This window comes from Cupressus sempervirens, chromosome 11 (assembly GCF_028749045.1).
Source record: "Cupressus sempervirens isolate cs-2001-9-10 chromosome 11, ASM2874904v1, whole genome shotgun sequence".
Taxonomy (NCBI): Eukaryota; Viridiplantae; Streptophyta; class Pinopsida; order Cupressales; family Cupressaceae; genus Cupressus; species Cupressus sempervirens.
Genome location: NC_143128.1, coordinates 614,510,680 through 614,535,928, shown reverse-complemented (window position 1 = coordinate 614,535,928; position 25,249 = coordinate 614,510,680). Strand labels below are relative to the sequence as shown.

General features: G+C 33.7%; 1 pseudogene; it reads right to left on the bottom strand.

The window, feature by feature from the left end:
- Positions 1-352: 352 nt before the first annotated feature.
- On the bottom strand, positions 353-25,249 carry LOC149531193 (phosphoserine aminotransferase 1, chloroplastic-like; annotated as a pseudogene).

The window sequence follows — 25,249 nt, the reverse complement described above, 5'->3', positions numbered from 1 at the left end:
TCTCTTAGTTTCTTAACATTGCATAGGTCTACCAAAGTTTAGGCCAAACAATTTTTCCAAACATTCTTCTTATCTTTTCCTAACCTACTTTGGTTTATGAACAAGAATTTTTTGTAGTGTTGTAGATTATTATATGCTTTCTTTAATCAAGGGCTGCAAAGGTGATTCTAATTTTTTTTATGTGTCTTTACTCTTTGATACTATAAAGCTTTTGAATCAACCTTGGTCTTGGAGTGACCTAAAAGACCTGTGGCTTCTCAATCACCCAAATCCTGCCAATGGCATTGCATTGTAGATTGAAGCCTTGACTCCACCTATAGATTTGTGTCCCTTGAGCTGATCGATTACCAAATTAATACTTTTCTTGGAAGGCCTTTATAAATGATACCAATTTCTCCACTCCTACAAATGGAATTGTGTTTTATCTTGAAGCCTTGACTCCACCTACAAATTTGTGTCCCTTGAGTTGCACCATGGGCTCATTGACTGCCTGTTTGAAAAACTTACTCTCAACCTCACTCTTTTCAAGTGTAAATGGTACATTCATTAGGGACTGTATAGACTTCTCCATTGAGAACCTATAGAATCCATTACTCTCGTCAATTATATCATACAAGAGATTGGCCTTATGGATATTCTTCTTTTCAATTTATTTTAGACCTCCCTAAGCAAGGAGATCCTCAAACACCAAACCACACATGTAGATTGTAAAGCAAGGAGGAGTATTTTACAATGAATTGTTTTCAACTTGGATCTTTTAGTCAAGCATGAGGTGAGTAGTGGCTTGGGCCTTACCAATAAGGTCATTTTTTGTTATAACAATCATCACACCACCTGACCCTACATTTTTCTTGGCTCCAACATAGATGGCTTCAAAGTTAGAAAAATCCATAGGCTTGGAGAAAAAATTGGATGACATGTCAGAAATTAGAATGGTATTGTTCCCCTTGGTCTTAGGGAAGTCCTTAAACTCCACACCACGAATCACCAATGGAATATCTTGGAAAGATAAAGACAAGACAACTTTGCAAAAAAAAAATTTTCTCATATATCTTGCAAAGATAATAACATATATAATACCCTTTCAAATTTCCTCATTACGTTAGGTTTGGGTGTTAGTAGCTAACCATTGTTACTCTCTATGCCTACCTTGAGTTCTTAAATATATTATTAGTCCAACCCAAAAAATAATAGTTTTATTTCTAATATTAAAAATTATATACCTTATAATTATTATTTAGGTTTTTGGATAGTTACCATGAATGACAGGGGATTTCTGATGCATATAAATGTCAAAATAGTAGTCTTTTTGAAAACAATTGATTAATTGTCTATTATCTTTGATGTTACACAAAATGTCATATCATTGTCATTTAGTGTATGCTGAGATCACTCAGACATTGTAGATAGTTTCCTGTGCCTACCGAGCATTCTAGAGTTTGCCAAGTTTAGAAGACACTATCTACCAAGTTTACTTGGTTAACAAAGAGAAGTTTGTAGAAGTTGAGTGTTAACCGAGCTCACTCAATTAATGAAGGAAATTTTAATTGTGCTCACTTGATTACCAAAGGAACTTTGTGAATATGCACTATTAACCAAATTCACTTGGTTAACATAAGAAAATTATTTTTGAGTTAGTGTCTACTAAGCAGGGTCAACTAACAAAGGATTTTCTTGATTTGGCATATTGAGTTCAATTAATTTGTTTGTTGGTTCTAGCCGACTGAAGATATGAATATTAAGTATTCTAAGTTGTATTCAAGCTGACTAGAAATTGTGTAAGATATAAATATAAGGTTAAGTTGAGGATTGAAGATGTGGAAAATAATAGAAGATTTGAAGATGCTTAGAGGAAGAGAGTTAGAAGGATAAGCAGAATATCCTTGTTGAGCTGCAAAGATACATTCGATCAGGAAGGATCAAGCATACAAGCCAAAATTGAGATCTGTAATCAGCAATTTAGTTGCATTAAAAATTAGGTCATCTCATTATTACTTTCTAGCCATTGTAATATTGATCTCAATCTCTTAATAGAGTTGGCTTAATGACTATTTGTAAATCCTCTAACAAGGTGGCATTTATAGATTGAATTGTCCAAATACCTCTAACAAGGCTACTCCTAATAGGGTGATCAAATCCTCTAATAGCATCACACCTAACAATGTGTTTTGTAACCTTTAACAGGGTTGGCTCCTAACAAGGCTCACTTTAAAAGAGTAAAAATTGAATTCACTTTGTTTTTTGAGTTAGTGTCTACTGTGCAGGGTTGGCTAATGAAGGATTTTCTTGTTTTGGCATATTGGATTTAGTTAATTTGTATATTGGTTCTAGCCAATTGAGGAGATGAATATTAAGTATTCTAAGTTGTATTTAAGCTAACTTGACATTGTGGAAGATATAAACATAAGGTCAAGTTGAGGATTGAAGATGTGGAATTAAAAAAAGATTTGAATATGCTTCAAGGAAGAAAATTAGAAGGATAATTAGAACATCCGTATTTAGTTGTAAAGATACATTCAATTAGGAAGGATCATGTATACAAGCTAGAATTGAGATCTATAATCAGAAATTCAATTGCATCAAAAATTAGGTCATCTCATTGTTACTTTCTAACCATTGTAGTAGTGGTCTAAATCTCTTAATAGAGTTCACTTAATAGCTATTTGTAAATCCTCTAACAAGGTGACATTGTTATATTAAATTTTCTAAACACCTCTAACAAGGCTACTCCTAATAGGGTGATCAAGTCCTCTAATAGGGTCACACCTAGCAATGTGTTTTTAACCTTAAACAATGTTGGCTCCTAACAGGGCTCTCTTTAGAAGAGTGAAAATCAGTAACTAGTTGCAATTGGTAGTTTTTCCCAAATTGGATTTCCATGTTAAATCTTGGTGTCAATTGCGTGTTATTTCTTGTATGTGTTTGAAACTAAGTTGAATAAGGCTAATCATAGATAATATCTTAAGAGTTTTATGTTAAGCAGTTGTCAAGTTATTTTAGTGTTTTCTAAGTTATAGCATTTGCTAGTGTAAACTGAGTGTATGCGTGTTTGTTGAGTTACAACATAGTAAATTTTAATTAGAGTTTTGATTTTTATTAACATCTAAGGGATCTAAGATTTATTTTTGTAGTAACTGATTCAACCCTCCCCTCTTAGTTACTCCTCTTATATTTCCAACAATTGGTATCCAAGCATTTGGTGCTTGTAGAAAATATTTCAAGGACCTAAGCTAAAGATTAGGATGTCTTATAGAAGAGAGATTCCCAAGTTGAACAAACACAACTTTGCAGCATGGAAAGACCTTATGAAGTTGCATCTGGAAACCATTGGGGATTCAGGTTCAAAATAATTAAACACTACTGATAAAGCTCCTACTGGTACAATGACTGCAGAAGAAATTTTTTGAAATGAAAAATCATAATATCATGATGATTGACATAGTATCAGCTCTTAACTATGTTGAATTTGATGAAGTCAAAGAATGTGTTGTTGCTCATGATATGTGGACCAAACTAAAGGATATCTATGGAGGTGATTCTAATGTAAAAAGAGCCAAGGCAAAAATTTTAAGAGGCCAGTTTGATAAGATGAAAATGAGAGAGGATGAAAGCATTGCAAAATATGTTGAGAGAATCAAAGCCAGTGTCAGTGCTATCAAATCCTTTTGAGGAGAAATTGAAGATGTAACAATGGTAAGAAAGGTACTCAGAACCCTTCTTCCTATCTATGCAATCAGAGTGTCTATTATTCAAGAGATGAGATGTGATCCAAATAACAAGATAAATTTGGATGCTCTAGTTGGAAGGTTGACAACATTTGAGCTAGATAACTATGATCATTATATACCTAGTTATAGCAATCTTGAGTTTGCATTTGAAGCCAAGATATCACTCAAGAAGAAAGCTAAAAGTCTAAAAGAAAAAAATTTGAAAGTGAAGAGGAAGATAGTTTTGACAGTGATCTTGAAGCCATTGAAACATTACTTGCAAGAAGGTATCCCAAAGGCAAAGGAAAATATAAAGGTAAAATTCCTTTTATCTGTTTCTCTTGTGATGAAGTTGGACACATTGTTGCAAGATGTCCAAACAAGGAAGACAAAGAGGAAAATAAGCACAAAAAGTAAAAAGGAAAGAAGGATTTCAAGAATTTGAAGGACTACAAGGACAAAGGTAAAAAATCTTGTTTTACAACTAAATATTCAAATAGTAGCAAAGATGATGAAATGGTATATATTGTTATAAAAGATGAATCTGATGATGAAGGAGATAAAATGGCACTTATCTCTCATGTTAGCAAGAATGATACATGGATTATTGATAGCGGCTACTCACATCATATGACTAGTGATAAAATAAAGTTGGAAAACATGGAACATTATGATGGTGGTAGTGTGAGATTTGGAAACAATGAACCTTGTTGCATAAAGGGAACATGTTGTATCTCACTAACCAATGAACATAGATGTGATAATGCTTATTGGGTTGAAGAACTAAAGCATATTCTACTAAGTGTGGCACAATTAATAATATTGGATGAAAGGTAGAATTCATGAATGGGAAGGCCAAACTATTCGATGGAAAAGGAAATTTGGGTGGGTCTAGAAAACAAATAAAAGGTAATCTATTCTATCTAGATCTTAGTGAAAGTTCATGTTTTATTGCTCAAGTATAAGAAAGATGGTTGTGGCATAAAAAGTTATGTCATGTAAAATTTGATAATCTAATCAAGATAACCAAGAAGAAAGAGTAAGAGGTATTCCTAGCTTGAGGAAACCTGATGTGGGCCTATACAAAAATTGTCAAATTGGTAACATGAGAAAGACAAGTTTCAAAAGCAAAGACTATCGTTTAGAAGAATTATTGGAGCTAGTTCATACAGACTTCTGTGGACCTATTGGAATAGAAAGTTATAATGGAGATAAGTAATTAATTCTTTTTGTTGATGATTATTCTAGAATGATGACTATAATGTATCTAAAGGAACAGTTTGAAGTATTTCAAAAATTTAAGTGGTGTATGGAAAGAATAGAGAAAGAAATTGGAAAGAAGCTAAAAAGTTAAGATTAGATAGAGGTGGTGAATTCATTTCCAATGAATTCTACATTGAAAATAGAATTAAGAGACAAGTATCAACTCCTAGTACACCTTAGCAGAATGGTATAGCAGAAAGAAGGAAAAGATCCATCATGGACTGTGCAAGAACCTTGATGATAGAGAAGAATGTTGCAATCAAATAATGGAAGGAAGCAATCAATACTACAATGCATACCTTGAACAGAGTACAGTTGAAGAAAGACTCAAATCAAACTCCTAATGAACTATGGTATGGCTACAAACCTAATGTAAGTTACTTGAAAGTATTTGGTAGAAAATGTTATATCTTGAAGGAATATAGGAAAGGTAAATTTGATATCAAAGTTGATGAAGGCATATTCCTAGAATACTCCTACAGAAAAGTAAAGCATACAAATTTTTGAATTTATCCACTCATAAAATTATAGAAACTACACATGCAAGAATTGATGAGTTTGCAGAAATGAACCAGAGGATTGCAAAATATTTGTTTATTATGATCCTGATACATTGTCAAATCTATTTGGAAGTCAAGAGACCTCACCTCCCAAGCCCCAAAAATCTCCAAATGCTAACAAATTACAACCAGTGCAACTCGAGTCATAGTTTGAAGGACTTGAGTCACAGTCAAAAGCTATTGTGTTGTTCCCAGAGAAAATCAAGTTTGATGGACCCAAGACACAGATAGTGGGATCCAAACTTGATAGAGAAGATCATGAAGAGGTTAGAGGAAAAAATTCTAAATCCAAAGTACCCATGTTAGCAAGATATGTCAGAAGGCACCATGCACCTGATCAGATCATTGGAGACAAGTTAGATGGAACAATGACAAGAAACAAATTAAAAGGTACATGTTTGCTTGCTAAATTTGAACTTAGATTAGTGAAAGATGCTCTAGATAATGAAAGTTGGATTGAAGCTATGAATGAAGAAATTGAACAGATAGAAAGGTATAAGACTTAAACTCTTGTTCCTAGACCCAAGTATACAAATGTAATTGGCACAAAATGGGTTTTCAAAGATAAGCTAAATGAAGATGGAGAAGTCTCCAAAAATGAAGCAAGGTTAGTTTGTAAAGGTTATTCTCAAGAAGAAGGTATTGATTATGGTGATACTTTTTCTCCTGTTTCAAGATTAGAAGGTGTTAGAACTTTACTAGCATATGTAGTACATAAAGGATTTAAAGTTTATCAAATGGATGTAAAATTTGCATTCTTGAATAGAATTCTTGAAGAGAAAATTTACATAGAACAGCCTAAAGGTTTTGTGGATCCTAGCAAAAAGGATATGGTCTATAAATTACACAAAGCATTGTATGGTCTCAAGAAAGTTCCCATAGCTTGGTATGATAGGCTTCATAACTACTTGATAAAAATTGGTTTTCGAAAAAAAAATGATAACAGTAGTCTATATATCAAAGAAGAACCAAAAAAAAAGATTGTATTGGGATAAATCTTTGTGGATGAAACTTTATTTACAATAAATTATGACTTATGCAAGGCATTTTTAGAAGATATGAGTAAAGAATTTGAGATGTCCATGTTTGGTTAGATTGAGATTCAGTAGAAGAAAGATGGTATCTACATTACTTAATCGAAATATATCAAAAAGATACTAAAGAAGTTTGGAATGGAAGATTCAAGACCAGTTGGAACACCTATGTCTACTAGACATAAACTTTCCAAAAATGATGATTCTAATGAGGTAGATCAAACCACATATAGATCAATGATTTGAAAATTGTAATATGTAGTGCACACAAGGCCTAATATTGCATTAGCAATTGGTATGGTGGCAAGATTCTTAGCAAATTCCAAAGAAAATCATATGATGGCAATCAAGAGAACCATGAGGTATCTGAAAGGTATTGAAGAATATGGATTATGGTACAAAAAAGGAGGCAATTTGGATTTGAAAGCATTCATAGATGTTGATTGGTTAGGAGGTGTTGATGATAGAAAGAGCACCAGTGGTGGAACATTCTTTTTTGGTAAAATACTAGTGTGTTGGATAAGAAAGACGCATAATTGTATTTCTCAATCCATAGCAGGGGCATAATATGTGGCAGCAATAGTTAATTGTTCAAATATTGTTTGGTTCAAGTAACTGTTGGTAGGTATGAAGATAGAAATCTAGGATCCAGTGGTTATATTCTTGAATAACACTAGTTAGTGCAATTAATATATCAAATAATCCTATGATGCATATCAAAACCAAGCACATTGCTATAAAATATCATTTTTTAACAGAATCAGTACAAGATAAAGAGTTAAGATCAGAATATGCGAATACTAAAGAATAAATTGTAGATATATTCACTAAGCCATTGCCTAAGGATGCATTTTTGTATCTAAGAGGTAAGTTAGGGGTCATTCCCCTATTTGAAGCTCAATAAAATGAAGTTTAGTGATGTATCAACCAAGGCATTTTGAAGATCAGTCAATTGATCTAGTATTGGAAAGGGCACATTGCATATGAATCGGTACATGATGTACAATGATATTCACTGAATATTGTCTTTGGCATGAGATGTCAAAGAGGGACAAGTTTGATTTCATATCTCATTGAAATTTTATAAAGATGGAGAGTATATATTTCTAGAGATGTTAAAGAGGGAGAACTTGGTCTAATATCAAAGAAGAAAAGTATTCTATTAGAAGATGTTGAAGACAGAGTTTTGTTGATAGAGGGAGAAACTGAAGGCAAAGGGAGTTCACATTGATAGAGGGAGTTCTCATGGATGAGAATCTAAATAAAACTAAGGATATATTCCTTACTTTATTCTTGCTCTAAATTTTTTATTTTATTATGACATGTTGTGTTTCCATCATTGCTAAAGAGGGAAATTGTTGGAAACAATTGATTAATTATGTATTGTCTTTGATGTTACACAAAATGTCATGTCATTGCTAGTCAGTGTATGCTAAGCTCACTCAAGATTTGAAGATAGTAATTTCCTATGTCTGTCGAGCATTCTAGAGTTTTTAAAATTTAGAAGATAGTTTCCACTGAGTTCACTCAAGTGATAAAAATAATTTTGTAGAAGTTGAGTGTTAACTAAGCTCACTCGGGTTAATAAAGGAAATGTTGGATTGAACTAATGTTAACTGAGCTCACTCAATTGCCAAAGGAACTTTGTGAATATACAATGTTAACTGAATTCACTTGGTTAACATAAGAAATTCATTTCTAAGTTAGTGTCTACTGAGCAAGGTTAGCTAACAAAGGATTTTTATGTTTTGGCATATTGAATTTAATTAATTATTTTGTTAGTTCTAGAAAACTAAGGAGATGAATATTAAGTATTCTAAGTTGTATTCAAGCTGACTTGACATTGTGTAAGATATAAATATAAGGTCAAGTTGAGGATTGAAGATGTGGAATATAACAAAAGATGTGAAGATTCTTAGAGGAAGTGAATTAGAAGGACAAGTAGAATATCCTTGTTAAGTTGCAAAGATACATTTGATCAGGAACGATCAAGTATACAAGCTAGAATTGAGATTTGTAATCAGCAATTTACTTGCATTAGAAATTAGGTCATCTCACTGTTACTTTCTAACCATTATAGCAATGATCTAAATCTCTTAATAGAGTTGGCTTAATAGCTATTTGTAAATCCTTGAACAAGGTGGCATTTTTAGATTGAATTTTCTAAAGAGCTCTAACAAGACCACTCCTAATAGGGTGATCAAATCCTCTAATAGGGTCACACCTAACAGTGTGTTTTTTAACCTTTAACAGGGTTGGCTCCTAACAAGGCTCATTTAAAAAGAGTGAAAATCAGTAACTAGTTGCAATTGGTGGTTTTTCCCAAATTGGGTTTCCACATTAAATCTTGGTGTCAATTGTATTCATGTTATTTCTTTTATGTGTTTTCAACCAAGTTAAATAAGGATAATCATAGATAATATCTTAATATTTTCATGTTAAGTAGTTGTTGAGTTATTTCAGTGTTTTTTGAGTTACAACATTTGCTAGCCAAGTGCATGTGTGTTTGTCGAGTTCCAACAGAATATAGTTTAATCAGAGTTTTGATTTGTATTGACATCTAAGAGATCTAGGAATTATTTTTGTAGTAACTTATTCACCCCTCCCCTCTTAGTTACTCCTCTTATATTTCCAATATTTTTAATCTGACATGTATTACATAATCTATATTATTTTATTAGTTGTTTGCATTGAATTTTCAAAACTACATGAATAGTTATTGCTACTATAAATGGCATGATCAATAACTATGAAAAAATCTTATAGTCATGGTATCTACTATAAAATTTCTATATGAATGAAAAACTATTAAGACCTATAAAGAGATTTAATAGACCTTATTAGTTTTTTATTAAGTGACAAAACATCATCTGAATAGTTTTTAAGAGGTCTATAAGATCTAGGATTTCAATAACCAATCTTATTTCTTAGTTTGGAATTAGTTATTTGTGTGCTATTACACGTTGAGAAAATAAAAGGAAATGTATTTATCTCATCTCTACTAAAGGGAGTGCATACACACCTCACAGTTTCATGGTTGTAAGATATTAAATTGATTGCTCATTGTGTGTGTGTTGGAATTGAAACTGATAACTTTTCTTATATTACAAAAATCTATATTGCCTACTACAAATATTTAGATTAGCTCACTTTCTATAAGTTATATATTACAACTATTAGATAATTGTCTTAAAATCACCATGTGATTAGATGACCATCATGTACCATGTACTTTTTCTACCTAAGTTCAGTTATTTTATTATCGACTTATATTAAGCAACATACCCCTACTATTTAACTAAATTTGCAATATATTATTACCCTGATATAACTCAAATCATTAGTAGTTTAGTAGGATTGGTCTATTATATTGTTTTGTAAATTATTTTTTTTGAGATGGTGCAGGTTTGTGGTTCACAACCTTGAAATTATACCCCTTGAACAAGCTACATTGATGTTATGTGTTGGAGTTATAACCTATAGTCCAATGAGATAGTCTATGATGATAGAGTCTGGCAAGAGATATGGATTAATAGGGTTTTAGGGTATAGGCCACATTGGTGTGAAGATGGCCAAGGCCCTTGAGCATCACTTGACTCTTGTATGTTCCTCTGATAACAAGATCAACTTGTCAATCTTTACGTAGACACAAAAAATCCCAAAGAGGAAATTGGTCATATTTGTAATCTCTCTTCAGGGGAAGACCATTTTTAGTTAGTCTTGCTCAACTTAGGATTTAAAAACTCAAACCTAATTGCAAGATCTCATCTAACTAAAATTTTGTGGAAAAATTGAGGTTGGTTTCTAACCCTACCATTTGTGTTCATTGGCCTAAGGGTTATTGAGTTCAAAGTTGGGTAATATTAAATGTTTGTGTTGAATTTGCAAAACTACATCAATAGATATTCTTATTATAAATGTCTTGATCAATATCTATGAAAAATTGTCATAGTGATGGTATCCATTAATAAAAATTCTATATAAATGGACAACTATTAAGACCTATAAAGAAATTGAATAGACCTTATTAGTTTTTTATTAAGCGATAAAACATCACTTGGATAGATATTAAGAGGTATGTGAGATCCATGATTTCAACAATTAATCTTATTTGTTAGTCTAAAATTACCTATTTCTGTGTTACTATATGTTGGGAAAATAAAAGGAAATTTATTTATCTCATCTTTACTAAAGGGAGTGCATACAAACCTCACAGTTTCTTTCACCATGGTTAGATATTAAATTGGCTACTCATTGTGTGTGTTTGTGTCTTAGAATTGAAACTAATAACTTTTCTTATATTACAAAATCTATATTGCCTAATACAAATATTTAGAATGGCTAAATTTCTATAAGTATGTTGCAACTATTAGATAACTATCTCAAAATCACCATGTAATCAGATGATCATCCTATAACATGTACTTTTTTCTTCCTAAGTTTAGTTTTTTTTATTACTTACGAACCATTTAGTTGAGGCTAATGTGGCATTTCATATTTTTAAACTAGTCCTTGCTTCTAGTATTGACAACCTCTGGCTGGAGGGAGATTCATTAAATATTATTAATTGTTTAACAGGTCAATCTTTGCCATCATTGACTATAGCAAATGTCGTGGAGGAGATAAAATCTAAACTAGGTAAATTTTAAAAGATCCATATAAGCCACGCATATAGGGAGGCCAACTCAGCCACGGATTGGTTTGCAAATGAAACAGTAATAAAAAAATATGATGATGATGTGGCTTGACAGCGAAAGATTTTTTAAGGGTTATGAAAGAATTAATACTACTGGAACAAATCCAGGGAAGTACAAAGACAATCCAAATATAATTATGGAAAGATTTGTAAGAATACACATCGGACAAGGAATAAATGAGAATCACACGAAGTTATTATTTTTCCATCATATCAAGTACACGTGGCATGTTTTTTGGATCAATTTACCTTCTACCATTTTTTCTGCCATATGTAAAACCTTTTTTGGGTTTCGAAAATAGAAGGAAGTTGAACTTCATAAGAGAATAGGAAATAGGTTTAGTTTTTGCGAACCAGAGGAAATAATGGTCGATGAAAGAAGCAGGAAGGAGCCAATGGGGGAGGTAGATAACTAGAGAAACAACCTGAAGGTATGGCATAAATTGAAGAAGGGTGACATTACTAAATTCATGGAAAAACTCCATGGTTTCGATAATGAGGTCACCGATACAATGGTGAAATTGTGGAAGGATGGTCGAGTTAAAATTGATGGGGTTACACACTAGGTTGATGTGGACTTGATTGCCCAGGTTGCAGAGCTCTCCTTGGAGGGAATAAATTTCTTCAAAGACAAGAAAATGTCAGCCAATGCAATCAAGGACTTTGTGAAGGATGAGAATGAAAAGAGGAAACTATGAAGACTGAGACATATTATGAAATGGAGTCCATTAAAAAGCTTTGGAGGTATGTCTTAAGAGTTATTATCAAATATATATCCCTAGATACTAGATTCGATAGGGTCAGGACTCATCATTTTGTGCTTTTAAATCACTTTAGGCATGGGATAAAGATTTCTTTTCCTTTTTATCTTTTCACATCCATGAGCAAGAGCATTGAGGGTTTTAAAAAGAAACCCAATGCTAATCCTACTCTTCATGAGGGGTTGCTCCTTCTGGTATATGAGTAATTAAAGGCTCAGACTAGGGGAAAATCCCTTGGTGAAGCTAGAAATGCTTCAGAGGAAACTGAAAGATTAGACTGTAAGGATTTTTAGAGCATTAATTTAGAAGATGAGGAAAATTCCCCCTCTAAAGGTAAAAAACCTAAGGAAGGGGAGAAATTTTTGCCCTCTACCAACATTGCTCCCAGAAGAAAAATCCCTAGGGGTTTAACCCCTAATCTCCCCAAGATTGAGGATAAAAATGAGGAGGAGCACAACATTGAAGAAGAGGATATAGAATCTTAGGAAGAGTTGAAGGAGGATGACAGTGAGAAGGTTGAGGAGGATATGGCAGTTACTCTAGGGAACCCCAAGAAAATGAAGGCTAAGGAGGCTTCGCTTCTGGAAGAAACAAAAGACTAGACTCCTTTGATCTCAGGCCCTATCCTTACCTTTCCTTTGCTACAAGTGAAGATATTTTCTCTGGTAGAAGACAATGGGGAGGTGGTTTTGAAAGACAGGAAGGGATCGTGGAGAAATTTTAAATCTAAAATGATGAAGATTAGGATAGTTAGAGAGACTATGAACCCCCAGGTGATGGAGGAAAAAGATGGTAAAGTCCATTTTGACAAACTTCTTGACTTGATTCTATTGCAATCTCTGACAATGTGAGAGAATATGGGCTCAACCTACTCAAAAATGCTAAAAATAGCATGATAGATAATTTTTGATCTATCAAATGGCTATTTCATGAGATAGAAGAACTCTAGGAGAAAGCAAGCCAGAAGGATAGCCACATGAGAAGCAGTGACTAGGGACACCATGTTGACCAGGAGGATCACATCTCAACGATTGAAAAAAGAGTTTTAAGGATGGAGAATTCTAATCAGAATCTGGCTAACTAGGTGATTGCAACTTTGAATACTCTGAATGAAAACATCAATAGTTTGGGAGATTCTCTGAAGGCAGCTGGTTCTGGTGGGGAAAAAGAAGATAAAGATAGTATGGACTATGGGAAAACCAAGGAAGAAAAGAAAGAGACTAGGGGACCGACAAATGATCAAATCCAGGATCAAGTGGGTGCAAACAACCAAAAGGCCAATGAAGCTACAGAGACTCTACAGGTTCTAGCTAGGGAGAACTAATAGTTCTAGTTTACATTTTTTGTTTTGCCGTTATCTAATGTTACTAGTTTTTACATCCTAGCTACGAGCCTGTCATTTGGTTTTGGCTTTTTTTAAGTAGATGCATACTAGCTAGACTAGACTTTTTATTTATATTTCTGTTATTATGTAAAACCTTTGGGTTTCGAGATCCCTATAAAACCTGTTTTACTTAATAAAAAACAAACCCCTACTATTTAACTAAATTTGCAGTATGATGTTGCCCTAATATAACCTAGATCATCAACAATTTAGTAGGACTAGTCTGTTATATTGTTGTGTAAAACCAAAAACTTCTAAGATGGTGCAAGTTTGTAGTCCATATCCTTGAAATTCCAACCCCCTGAACAAGTTGCATCATTGTTACGTATTAGAGTTGTTGATGTTTTTACACTACTAAGTAAAAAAATACTTAATACCAAGATGATGTAGATCACAATACCTAAGGATTAGCTACTTCCTATAAACAACTATATGCTCTTCATATTTGGACCCAACTTCAACAAAATCATGAAAGATTTTCTACTCTTTTGGCTCTACAAAACCAAGGCAGGTGCACCTGAGGGATAAAAGATTCACAACCTAATACTACATTCATATTTCATTCATTCCATAACATTTTATAATAATATACATCCCTTATATCAGATTGGTCATAATTCTTCTTAGATCTGTAGATAATTTTGGGCAATAACAACTAACTAAGACTTAGAGGTTAAATGTAAACAAGTGTTGACTGGCTTTGACATTCTTTAAACATTAAAAGTAAAATATATATTGATTTTTAGATATTTTATTGACACCTATCTAAGATCCTTCATGTGCTAACTGAAATAATTGATCAGTACCTCATCAATTAGGATTCAGAGTCTATCCAATTTCTTGACCTAATTGACTACATTACAAGCAATATAATTAGCAATTCTCTCTACAACTCATTCTTACATAAATCCTTCCTAATTCCTAAAGATCCTATCACATTCATTGAAGCATTTAGTCAATTCATTGAATCAAAAACAATAACAAATTGACATACAACTTATCCTAGTTGCATTAAACCAAACAGGCTTTGCTCATACAACCTCAAAATAACTAGCCATGGAAAATGGAGACAAGATTTAGAGAGAAAAGATAATGGGGATAGTTCATCTTTGCATTAATCTTCTTTGAAAATTATACAACATTGAACAATACTCAAAACAACTCAAAATAAGACATCATGATCATGGACAATTAATGTATTCTCAGAATTTGTAGAGAAAATACATCAAAGAGTTGATATCAAGGAAGACTAGACCAAAAAAATCTTAGCAAAACTAAAATATGCAATGAATCAGACCTTTTCTATAGCCTTGGAATCTCACTTATATAGTGTGAGATGCAACAAGCTTTAGGCATAGAGAAACTAACGGTTGTCCTTAAGACATAAAGATATTTACATCATTACTATCACAAAAAGACAAAATTTGGTGCAATAGAATGGTTTACATCCTGAATATTCTTCTGTGGGGACCACTTCTACTTCACCTTTTGTGTTAAGAGGTTCATGATTGGTTTTAAAGTTTTTGGCATTCCTTAGATGGTGTGACCAATGAATTTGCATGTGATGGACCTAATTTAGATGTTTGTAGAGTTACCTCAACTTGACAGTGTCCATCCACATCATCATGTACAGTTAAAACAACAATTACATCTATTTTTTTCTATGGCCATGTCATCAGTTTGGACCATTGTGTTTGTTACTGTAGTTAAGTGCTCTTCTTTGTCTTCTTCTGCATGAACAAATGTATCAGTTGTTTGTATCTCATCTTGGCCTATTTTCTCATCATTAGTTTCCTCAACTACTAACTGCTTTGAATGTACAAAATCCTCCATCCATTTATTGAAAATTGTATCATCTGGCCAATCAAAATTTAGAACCTCTCATTGTTTCTTAATCACAAAATCTCCTAGCTTATCAATTTTAGAACAATCTTATCTGATGGAGTTATAAAATAGTTTCTACCTTAACAACTTCCTCAGTTGTCATTTCCCATAGAAAATCCCTTTTTCATTTATAACTCCATTTATTCTATGACATAACAGATCATCTAATTCTTTGCCCCATTCTTCCTTTTCTTTCAATTTATCTATCTTTTTAAATGCATGGGGAAAGAGTTCAAAATTCTTAGCAAGATATTTTGAGAAACAAATTATTATTTTCTTTTGAACTGCAACTCTTTTTTCATCAAAATAAAATAAGTCACTAGCCACATCAAAAGTGTTTTCTATATATGGGCAAGATGAACTAATAACTAAAATCATCAAAAGGATAATATCTTCATTCCTATTGCCCCACTTACTCATGATGGGTTTTAAAGCATTTTCACCACCTTTTATTTTTTACCACATGTCAATTATTCTCACCAATTGCTTATAAAATGTTGGCCAATTAATCTGATCTACTAAATATAAGATTGTTTTCCCAATTTTATCTTCATACAAATGATTCAGCTCAACATGTAAGGTCTAGAGTTTATTCTTTTCTTCCTCAAATTCTTTAGCATTATAGAATTTTGGCCTTTGTGGAGTGTTAGGTAACTCTACCAAGGGAGTTGACTTGAATGGTTCAATTGGGGGTGAGGATAGGTAATTTGGGGCTGACTTGACTCTCCCACTTTTCTCTTTCCTAGTTTCTTGTGCATATGGGCTACCTAAGTTTCCAGCTAATGTATCTTGTTCCCTCTCTCCTCATACGCTTTCAATATTTCTTCAAACTTGGTGTTTAGCTCTAGGAATTTACCTTTATCTTTTTCAGTAGCTACCACCCCAAAGTCCATCATCTCCCTAGTCATTTTAGATACTTTTTCACTGTCTACCTCATTTGCTCTATAAATAATGAGACTATTTGTATGCTTAGCACTTGAAATTTCATGTAACCTAGTTTTGTCTCTCTTTTCAATAGACCATATCACTAATTCTTGGTGATCATTGTTGTATTTTAATCCTCTATGTTCCTATAGTATTTCTTCCTTAGTTTTAAATTGAGTATCTTTTTCCTTCCTAATAGAATCAAAGATCATAGCATTGGCTATGTCCCATTTAGGCAAGATTAAGACTCATGAGTCTTTCAATAATTGCCTCTCCCCTTCAAGGGTTAATTGTGCAAATTCCTCCATGAAGTTAGCTTTAACCTCTTCTTCAATTTTAGAGTCCAACTTATTAGGTTTCTCTACTTTTATTAATTTGCACTTACTTTCAAATTTACCTATATTTCTTCTCCATAAGAACTGGGAAAAGGCCCTAGTTTTTACAAAATTTTCATCATCAGTGAAATTTTGGGAAGCCTGTGCAATCACAGGGTCTATTTCCTTACCTCTATAATATGCAATAGTAAGATCAATAGATGGCACATGAGACTCTTCAAGTGCTCCTCCTTCAATGTCACCAGTTGTGAACACAATGTCCCCTTCCCCTCTAATTTGCCTCAACTATTCTCTCCGAGATGCTTCATCATTTATTTTGAGTGGAGTCTAGGTGGGTGAATATTCTTATGCATGAGAAGATGATCCTTACTCTAGTCTCTGCTTCTTAGGAGCATGTGTGTCAGGAGGTCTTTTAGATCCTCGCCTCTTGTATTGGAGGAACATACTATATATTTTGGGCCACTATAGACCTAGCCTTTTTCTGCAATATATATTGCCCTAGGGTCACAATCATTTTATTGGAGAGCCTCTTCTCCAACTCAATAGCCTTGTCAAGGTATACTTTTTTTATGATCTCTTTCTTCTCATTTAGTATTTGCATTATCCTATCAAATTTTTCCATTAGCATATCTATTTTCATTCCCCAATATTTTTTACCTACTAAGGGATCGTATTTTGGCTCAAAATCATTTATAAAATCTAAGACTTTACTTTAAACTACCCATTTTTCTTTTCTAAGCTCTTGTTCTTGTAATAAGAACCTATTTTTGATTATGTCCTCATGAAAATATATAGTTTGCATCTAAACCTTAGTCTCACTCCTTTGTTAGAGGAGGTCATAAAATCCTTCTGAATCAACAAAACGGGCATGGGATTGGGCCATCTGATATCTATCTAAGAATTTTCCCAAGTTCCTCCATCCCTTTTTTACAAAAAAAAAATTGTGAATAATAGTAATCATTGGAAAGGAAGTACCTTTGGATTTATGAAGTAAATCTCTCCCTAAACTGGTCTAATTTTCCATGACCATACAACATTCCCTACCTTCAAGGGCACTTGGTATGGCAACACATGGGGCTTTCCCAAAAAAACCATAGACTCTAAAAATAGTGGAAATAACATATGGAATAATATCGCCCTAGTTGTGACTTACCAACAATCCTTTGGCATGATCTTCAAGTCTAATTAGTTGTAATAGAGATTGTAGTATGCTAGGGCTATCCCCTACCAACAACATTCTGAGCCTAGAGGTAAATTATATGTCAAACCTGACAAAATTGGCATTAGTTACCTCCCATTTCATGTCTGCACTCCATAATTGAAAGGGATTTTTTCTCCATCTCTTTCTAATTCTAGTTTCATCTCCTTAGAGAAAAAGGTAGCTCCTTTGTATAAACAGATATACATCAACATTGAATACCAGCATAAGGGCTTGTTAACTTTAGCCTTTGCTATTCTAATCAAACCATTATGAATTTGTTTAGCCAAGAAAGTAGCAAAATCAAGGATTGAACTCATTCCATATTAAAGATTTTAAGCAATAATAAGAACAATAGAACCTAGGAGGTGATCTTTTTCATCCATATAAAAAATCTTACAAAGAGAATAAGGCATGTGCCCTAGGGTTAAAATATTTCTTCAACAAGGGCTCGGGGGTATTTTGTGTAACTAAGTGCAATGATCCAATTTTTAAAAAATGTTGTTGTAATTGCCCTCCCCTTAAATACACCCTTTGCACATCATATTTGGCTTGCCGGTCTTCCATGTCAATTTCTCATGTACAACATTATTGGGGTTCAGCTTGAAAACCTCTCTAATTAGTTTAGGGGAAACCCTTAAAAGTTTATCCCCTACATGGTTCTTTATAACCCTAGTGATTGGATCATACTTCTTGGCCATGTCTACCAGTAGATCATCATTGAAGAAGACTCCAAGGACAATCAATTTACCTATGTCAAATTCCTAGACATTTGTTATTGGAGTATCCAATTTCCTTTCTGCAAACTATTTCTTAAAAAGTTCTAAGCCTCCCATAGACACCTCTACATCCCTCAACTAGTTCACTTTGTCATAGAAACCCTCACTAACCAGTAACCTAGGGATTTTTGGAATCAATTCTCTACCCCTAGCTAATCCACTCGTTGATAGCAACATTTGCTTCAAAAAATCATTGTGAACTACCCTTTTTAAGTAATCTACTTTTCCTAAGAAATCCTTGCGTGGAGGAATTTTTGTGGTTTACCCAAGTGCAATTATAACTTCTTAACTTTTAGATGTTCAGATGAATTACCCTCTTTTTTTTGCTTCATCTTCTTTGTAAATCACTTTGCAAATTGCTAAAAACTTTGAAAACTCTTGCCCTTAGCTCTGGAAATACTTGCACTGTGATAATTCTATGAACTTGTGGTTTAATAATGGAGAAATAGGAAATTTACTACAACATTTAGATTGCACAAAGTGGCATTGATCATAATTAATGCTCTAATAGTCAAATTTTGTGTCGTACATGAAGTTTGAATTTCAACCATTGGTCATGGAGAATCAAATGGCTTGCTTTAAAATAAAAAAAAGTAGAACTAATATTTTTTGGACATTTCCATGGTTCAATAGGTCACATTCCCTCATTTCATAATGTTGGAGCATTTTCATGAAGTGGTGAAGCATTGATTGTCAATCTTCCAAAGATCAGCGGTTGTGAAAAATCCTTCTTAGTTTGCAATTCTAGCTTCAAAATTATGAGTCCACCACTACACTCACTATCCAACTTGGCACACACATGGAATGTCTTGCCAATCATTTTGTTCTATATCACCATGCTCTTCTACTGTGGCATGACTAGGCAACCTTCTAAATAACTAGCCCCACTTGTCCACATGGCAAGTAGACGCTTTACCACATTAGTTAAAAATCTATCATTTTCATATTGTGGTGAAGCACTTACTATTGATCTTTAAAATATCAATGGTGTCATACATCATACCTTTTTACAACCCAGTTAGCAGAGTCAACCAATGAAATGCATTGCCTTTTCCAACATGTTTTGACAATTGCAAATTACTGATCATACTATCATCTTTTTTTGATCGAGGTGTATGACCTCATCCTTGCACAAGTAGCATGGAGGCACTTTTCCACTTCAACTAAACTTTGAGCATGTTCATATTGCGGGCAAGTGTTGTCCATTGATCTTCCCAAGATCAATGATGCATATATCTTGTGCCTTTTGAACTACTTGAACATCTTGTATGACATCACTGAAAACACATGTCACTATGGCACTTTACTACATTAGGTAAACTTTTCACATCTTCATGAAGCGATGATACACCCACCATAGATCTTCGCAAGATCAACAACTCAATAATATAACACCAAAAGATGACCCCACTACTCAATTCAACCAATGAAATTGCTTGAAGACTTTCACATGCTTTGACAATTCTGAGAACGTTCTGACACCTCCACTTTTTACAGTGCACCAAAGGCTATCATCACCAAATGCTATGTGGTAGATAGGTACAATTCTGCATTTGCTAAAGGTCAAGCAAATTCTCAATGTATGCATGTGCTCACCATCAATCTTTCCAAGATCAACAATTGATGAGAGTAAGCCACAGTGGTTAAAACATGTCGTAGAGTATAAAGGAAATAAAAAAGGTGAAAAGCATAGTTAAGGCAAGGTTTATAATGAATGCTTTTTGAATTTTGGAAAAAGTTACTTAAAATAAATATGAGAAAAGGGTAAAAATAAAACCTTAGGGTCACAATCTTTCCATGAGATTTTTATAAAACTTATTTTCCAATTTTTTTTATAAAGCTAGGGCACATAACAAGAGTTTGATGAAAATTTAATAATCCTACATAGGGTTTTGAAACATTTTTCAATTTCAAACACATGGGACTAATGATTTTTTCACTAAAGAGTGTAGCAAGATAACCTAGTGAAAAACTAGGCCAACATGAGTTACAACCTATAGTCTAATGAGGCAATAATAATTGAGGTTGGTTTCTAACCCTAACATTTGTGTCCATTATCTTGAAGGGTTACTAAGCCAAACTTAACTCCAACAGCTGGCTCTTCTTACAGTTTGAATGAGAGATAGAAGATATATAGATAAAGAGATGAAGATGGGAGAATAGATAAGAAAAGAGTGGAAGACAAAGATGTCGATTGAGACTAGTTATAGATGAATAAAGAGGTGGAGATATACATAGTGATTAGATATTTGTTTAGAAATAGAAGAAAATACATGATCAAGTGTTGGTGCACTTTATCTTCCATTAATCATTTTTTTCTAATTAGAAATTCTAGAAAAAGCTTTATTCTGACTATGGTGGTTCATATATGATGAGGTGCATTCATCAAACTTGATCAGTTTGTGAATCACTTGATGATCAAACCAATAACATCCATTTCCACAAATAGAGGTCTTAGGAAGGCATGTAGATGAATCTAGAAATTACATAAATAATTCTAGTAAATAGGACTCACTTGGCAAACACAAATAGAAAAAAACCTTTATCTTTCTAAAATTTTATATCCCTCTATAGAACATTCTAATTATCTTATCAGCAGTCAATGAGTTGAGATTAATTTACACATCTCAACAATAATAAGGAAGGAACTAGTAACAAAATTATAACATTTTGCATTGTTGAAGCTATAAATTTTTTTTCCATTTTAAATTTCCTTATTTGGAGGTAGAGACAAATCTTCTAATGGTCATCAATGTAATGACAAACATGAAAGAATTCAAAATATAAGGAAATAGCAAGGAGTCATCATTTCCTAGAGGAAAAAAGGGTTGTTTTATATCTAGTCGATAAAGAGTTGTTGTTGTATCTTCTAGGGATCTGTAGAATGGAAATTCATGTTATTAGTCATAGGGACAACTATAAAACCAAGGCATCTTCCATTTGGCATATTTCAGTGTTCATAGTTTTCATTTCTTAGTCAGGTGTATGAGATGACAATGAATAAATTCCAAAAAGGAAAACCAATATGACTGAAATACACATGAAAGAAGTCCAAATCTAAGGAAAGAGCAAGGATTCATCATTTCCTGGTGGAATAATCGACTACATTATATCTGGCTTGTGAAGACTTGTCTTTTTATTGTCTTTGTATCTTCTGGGAACCTACAAAATGGAAATGCATGGTATTAGTCAAAGGGATAAACCAATGAAGTCTCTCTACCCTATCTATTAAAAACAACTACCATTAATAGACATTACCATAAAGAGTAAACATCCTTGCATCTTTGTTTACCAATAAAATGTAAAATTGTCCAACAATTCTTTATCCATCAACATAACATATTAATGTGAAGAAGTGTTATACTAACACTATACCAACATCTTATTTACCTACTATTTGATTATTTTTCATATTATTGGTTGTAAATCTTGGGTAACCTCATCTATCACCATTGCATAACTATTAGAGATGATGTTGAATCATTTACTATTATCACCAAATGTTTTTGATCCATCCTACTTAAATAGATTAGTTTTTTATCAATATTCTACTAATAAACAAGGTTGGATGTTACTGTTACCCTATAAGATTTTAGAGCTTGTACTTAACAATTAAGGAAGATGATAGTAAACTTTCATTTCAGCATGAACCTATATGCTCAAGCATGTCTTACATTATGTTGTGGTTTCATAACGCACGCCCCATTTCACTTAGAAATGGGGAACCCCTACTTTATTTATTGGCTTTTTAGATCCCTTAGTTTGGGATCTGAGTCTTTTCAAGATTTTTGGTCATGATTGGCTCCTAACTTGGAAACTCATTTGTTGAAAATCAAAGAGAGAAGCCTATTTTGCAAAAAGAAAGGCACACTAGTGCACCTCGTCAGGTGTCCTAGTGCACCAAAATCCAAAGAAAAGGCATCACCCTTGGTGATGCGTAGCTACATAGCTACATAGCACCAAGGGTGCATGGAGCTATATAAACTGAAGGGGTCCCCCTCTTTCCTCACTTTGTTTTTTTTCATTTTCCAGATCTACAGCGCTGCACCTATTAATGTGTGCATCTTCGTTCTTCTCCTCACAATCTGCCAAGACCTACACACGATAAAAAAAAAACACATTAATAACACTCTAATAGGTGTGGATCATCACACCTACTTGAGTTTGCTAATGCACACATTTTTAGTTCAATGCAAACCTTTAAAAAAAACACAAACTTTTAATTATCAATGAACAATAGCACACCTGTCTAGGTGCCCTGATGCACACATATCATTAAAAGGATTTCATATTTTGTGCTTAAGTAAATGAAGTGCACATTAGTGCATCTCATTAGGTGTGTTGATGGGCCTTTTTTTGCATTCTAGAGGTGTAAAATTAGGATTTTGGAGGTTTTTTCAACAATTAGGTTTTTAAGGTTTTTATCATGTCACCTTTAGGTTTTGATTTACTCATTTTTTCTTTAGTTCTAAACTAATGGACATGGTTTTTGTGTAGATTCAATGGCTTCCTCATCATCCTCCCTTGCCAAGAAGATGGTTCCAAAGCCTATTGTGTTCAAGTTCCAAGGTGTTCTAACCAAATCAAGATTCAAAGATGATCATTTAAAAATTTGAGGTACTAAACTAGGTCATAGGAATTTGGGAGCATTCTTAACACTATGCAACAAACTGACAAAAAGGTCTTCGATGATTTCTACATTGATTTGATTAGCATTGGTTAATGTAGTGTCACATCCAATTTCAGTGCAGTCCTCAAAGTTAATCATGACACTAACAGAGAAATATGTTCCCAAGGAAAGGGTCATTAAGAGAATAACTGGAGAGATCATCCTAGATCTCTGACCCAAAAATATAGAAAAGGTATTCCACCTTCCAAGGGTGGATCAATTAAGTTGAGAGATGGTATAGGGAACATGTGGAGGAAGCTTTTGAGATCATCCAATCTTTCTACCTTATTGAGAAGACTCACCTAGGGTAGAAATCCAAAAAAGTGGATATGACACAGGGCTACATGAAGGAGGATATTGGGTATTCAATTATACTTTTAAGTAGTGTCATGGGTTTGTTTGCTTTGAGACATTTGAACATTTGGATGGTGCATTTTATCAATACCATCAAGATAGTTAAGATGCCACTTGATTGGGCCTCCATTCTTAGTGAGAACTTAGGAGAGCAATTGGTGGCAGTTAGGAATAACCACAGATTTTACATGACTTCATATATGGTATACCTATTGGCTATAGAGAAATGGATTACCTAGGGTTGTATAAAAGGGGCAGTATGCAGGATGTGAATGCATGGCCATACATAGTATATCCTCAACTAGTAAAGAAGAAGCTTTTAGAGAAAAGCAAGGAGTAAAGGATAGTGAATGATGATTTCATATTCACAATAATTCATAGAAGGGGATTTGTGAAAAGAATGTCACAACAGGTAGCTACTAAGATATCAAAAGTTAGGGCTTATTCCATCCAATTTTGCACATTCACATCTTTGAGGGTATTGGGTACAACTATAAAGCCGAAGAAGCTCCATAGGTATCCCAATGACAAAATCATTTTACTATAGATTACTCAGTAACTCTTGTCAGCATATGATAGAGTTAGAAAATAGCACAAAATATGTTGGATATGGCCTATTGTAATAGGATCATTCAGGGTGGATCAAAGATAAGACATTCTATCTTTTGAGTGTGAATGAGATCAGTATCCCTTGGAAGAGTATAATTCTTTGTGGCCCTAATTTGATAACATCAGGAGAGTGCAATACATAGTAGGTAAAACATTCTAACATGAGGATGCAGTTGAAGACCACTAGATGAATGCAATAGAGTACTATGATATCCGCATAAGGGATTATTGTAGCATGACTCTATATCTAAAAAAAAGGGCTTTAAAGATAAAGATCCTATTGAAAATTGTGAAATAAGATTTGGAGGAGCTTCTTGATCCATTGTTCAATAGGGACAAGATTGGCGACAGGCCTATCATGAACGCTAAGGTTGATAAATAAGAAAATGTAGATATCAATCACAGGGTGACACACATCATCAAATTGATGTAGGATTGGATCAAGAAACCATTAAAACATGATCCAATTCCTCAAATAGTAGTCTTTCATGCATAGGCCTACCTAGCTAAAGGTTGAGGAGCAAAGGTCACGGTGCCTGCATTTATAGCCTAATCACCAGTAAGACCAAAAATGGTGCACCACCTTGATAGACCAGTTGGGTATTACCAGGCTCAAAAAGGTAAAGGTAAAGGAAAAAGGAAGATGAATCCTCCTCAACAAGCTGAGCCAAAAGAGGGAGAAATTTAGGCAACTCCATAGCAAGGAGAAGAAAATGTACAAGGGCCAAAGAATGTAGAAGCCACATAAGCTCAAGGTAATCCCCAAGTGCAACTAGCTGAACAAGGCCAAGGGGAAATAGAAACTAAAGTACAAGAGGTTTCCCCTCCTCAAAAACTAGAGAAAGCCTCCCCCTTTTCTCCTAAAAGAAGAAAGATCAAGACTCCAATAAAAAGGAGGCAAGAGGTTATTAGAAAAGTGATATGTTTCCCATCAGTTCATGAACCAATCACCGAAGAAGCAGAAGAAGATGTTGATGAGGATGAAGAGGAAAATCTACCTTTGAACCAAAGGATTCAACTCACTAGAGCCACAAAGTCAAAGAGGAGGAGAAGCTCCATAGTCATACTGCCAGCTATCCCTGATGAACCCAT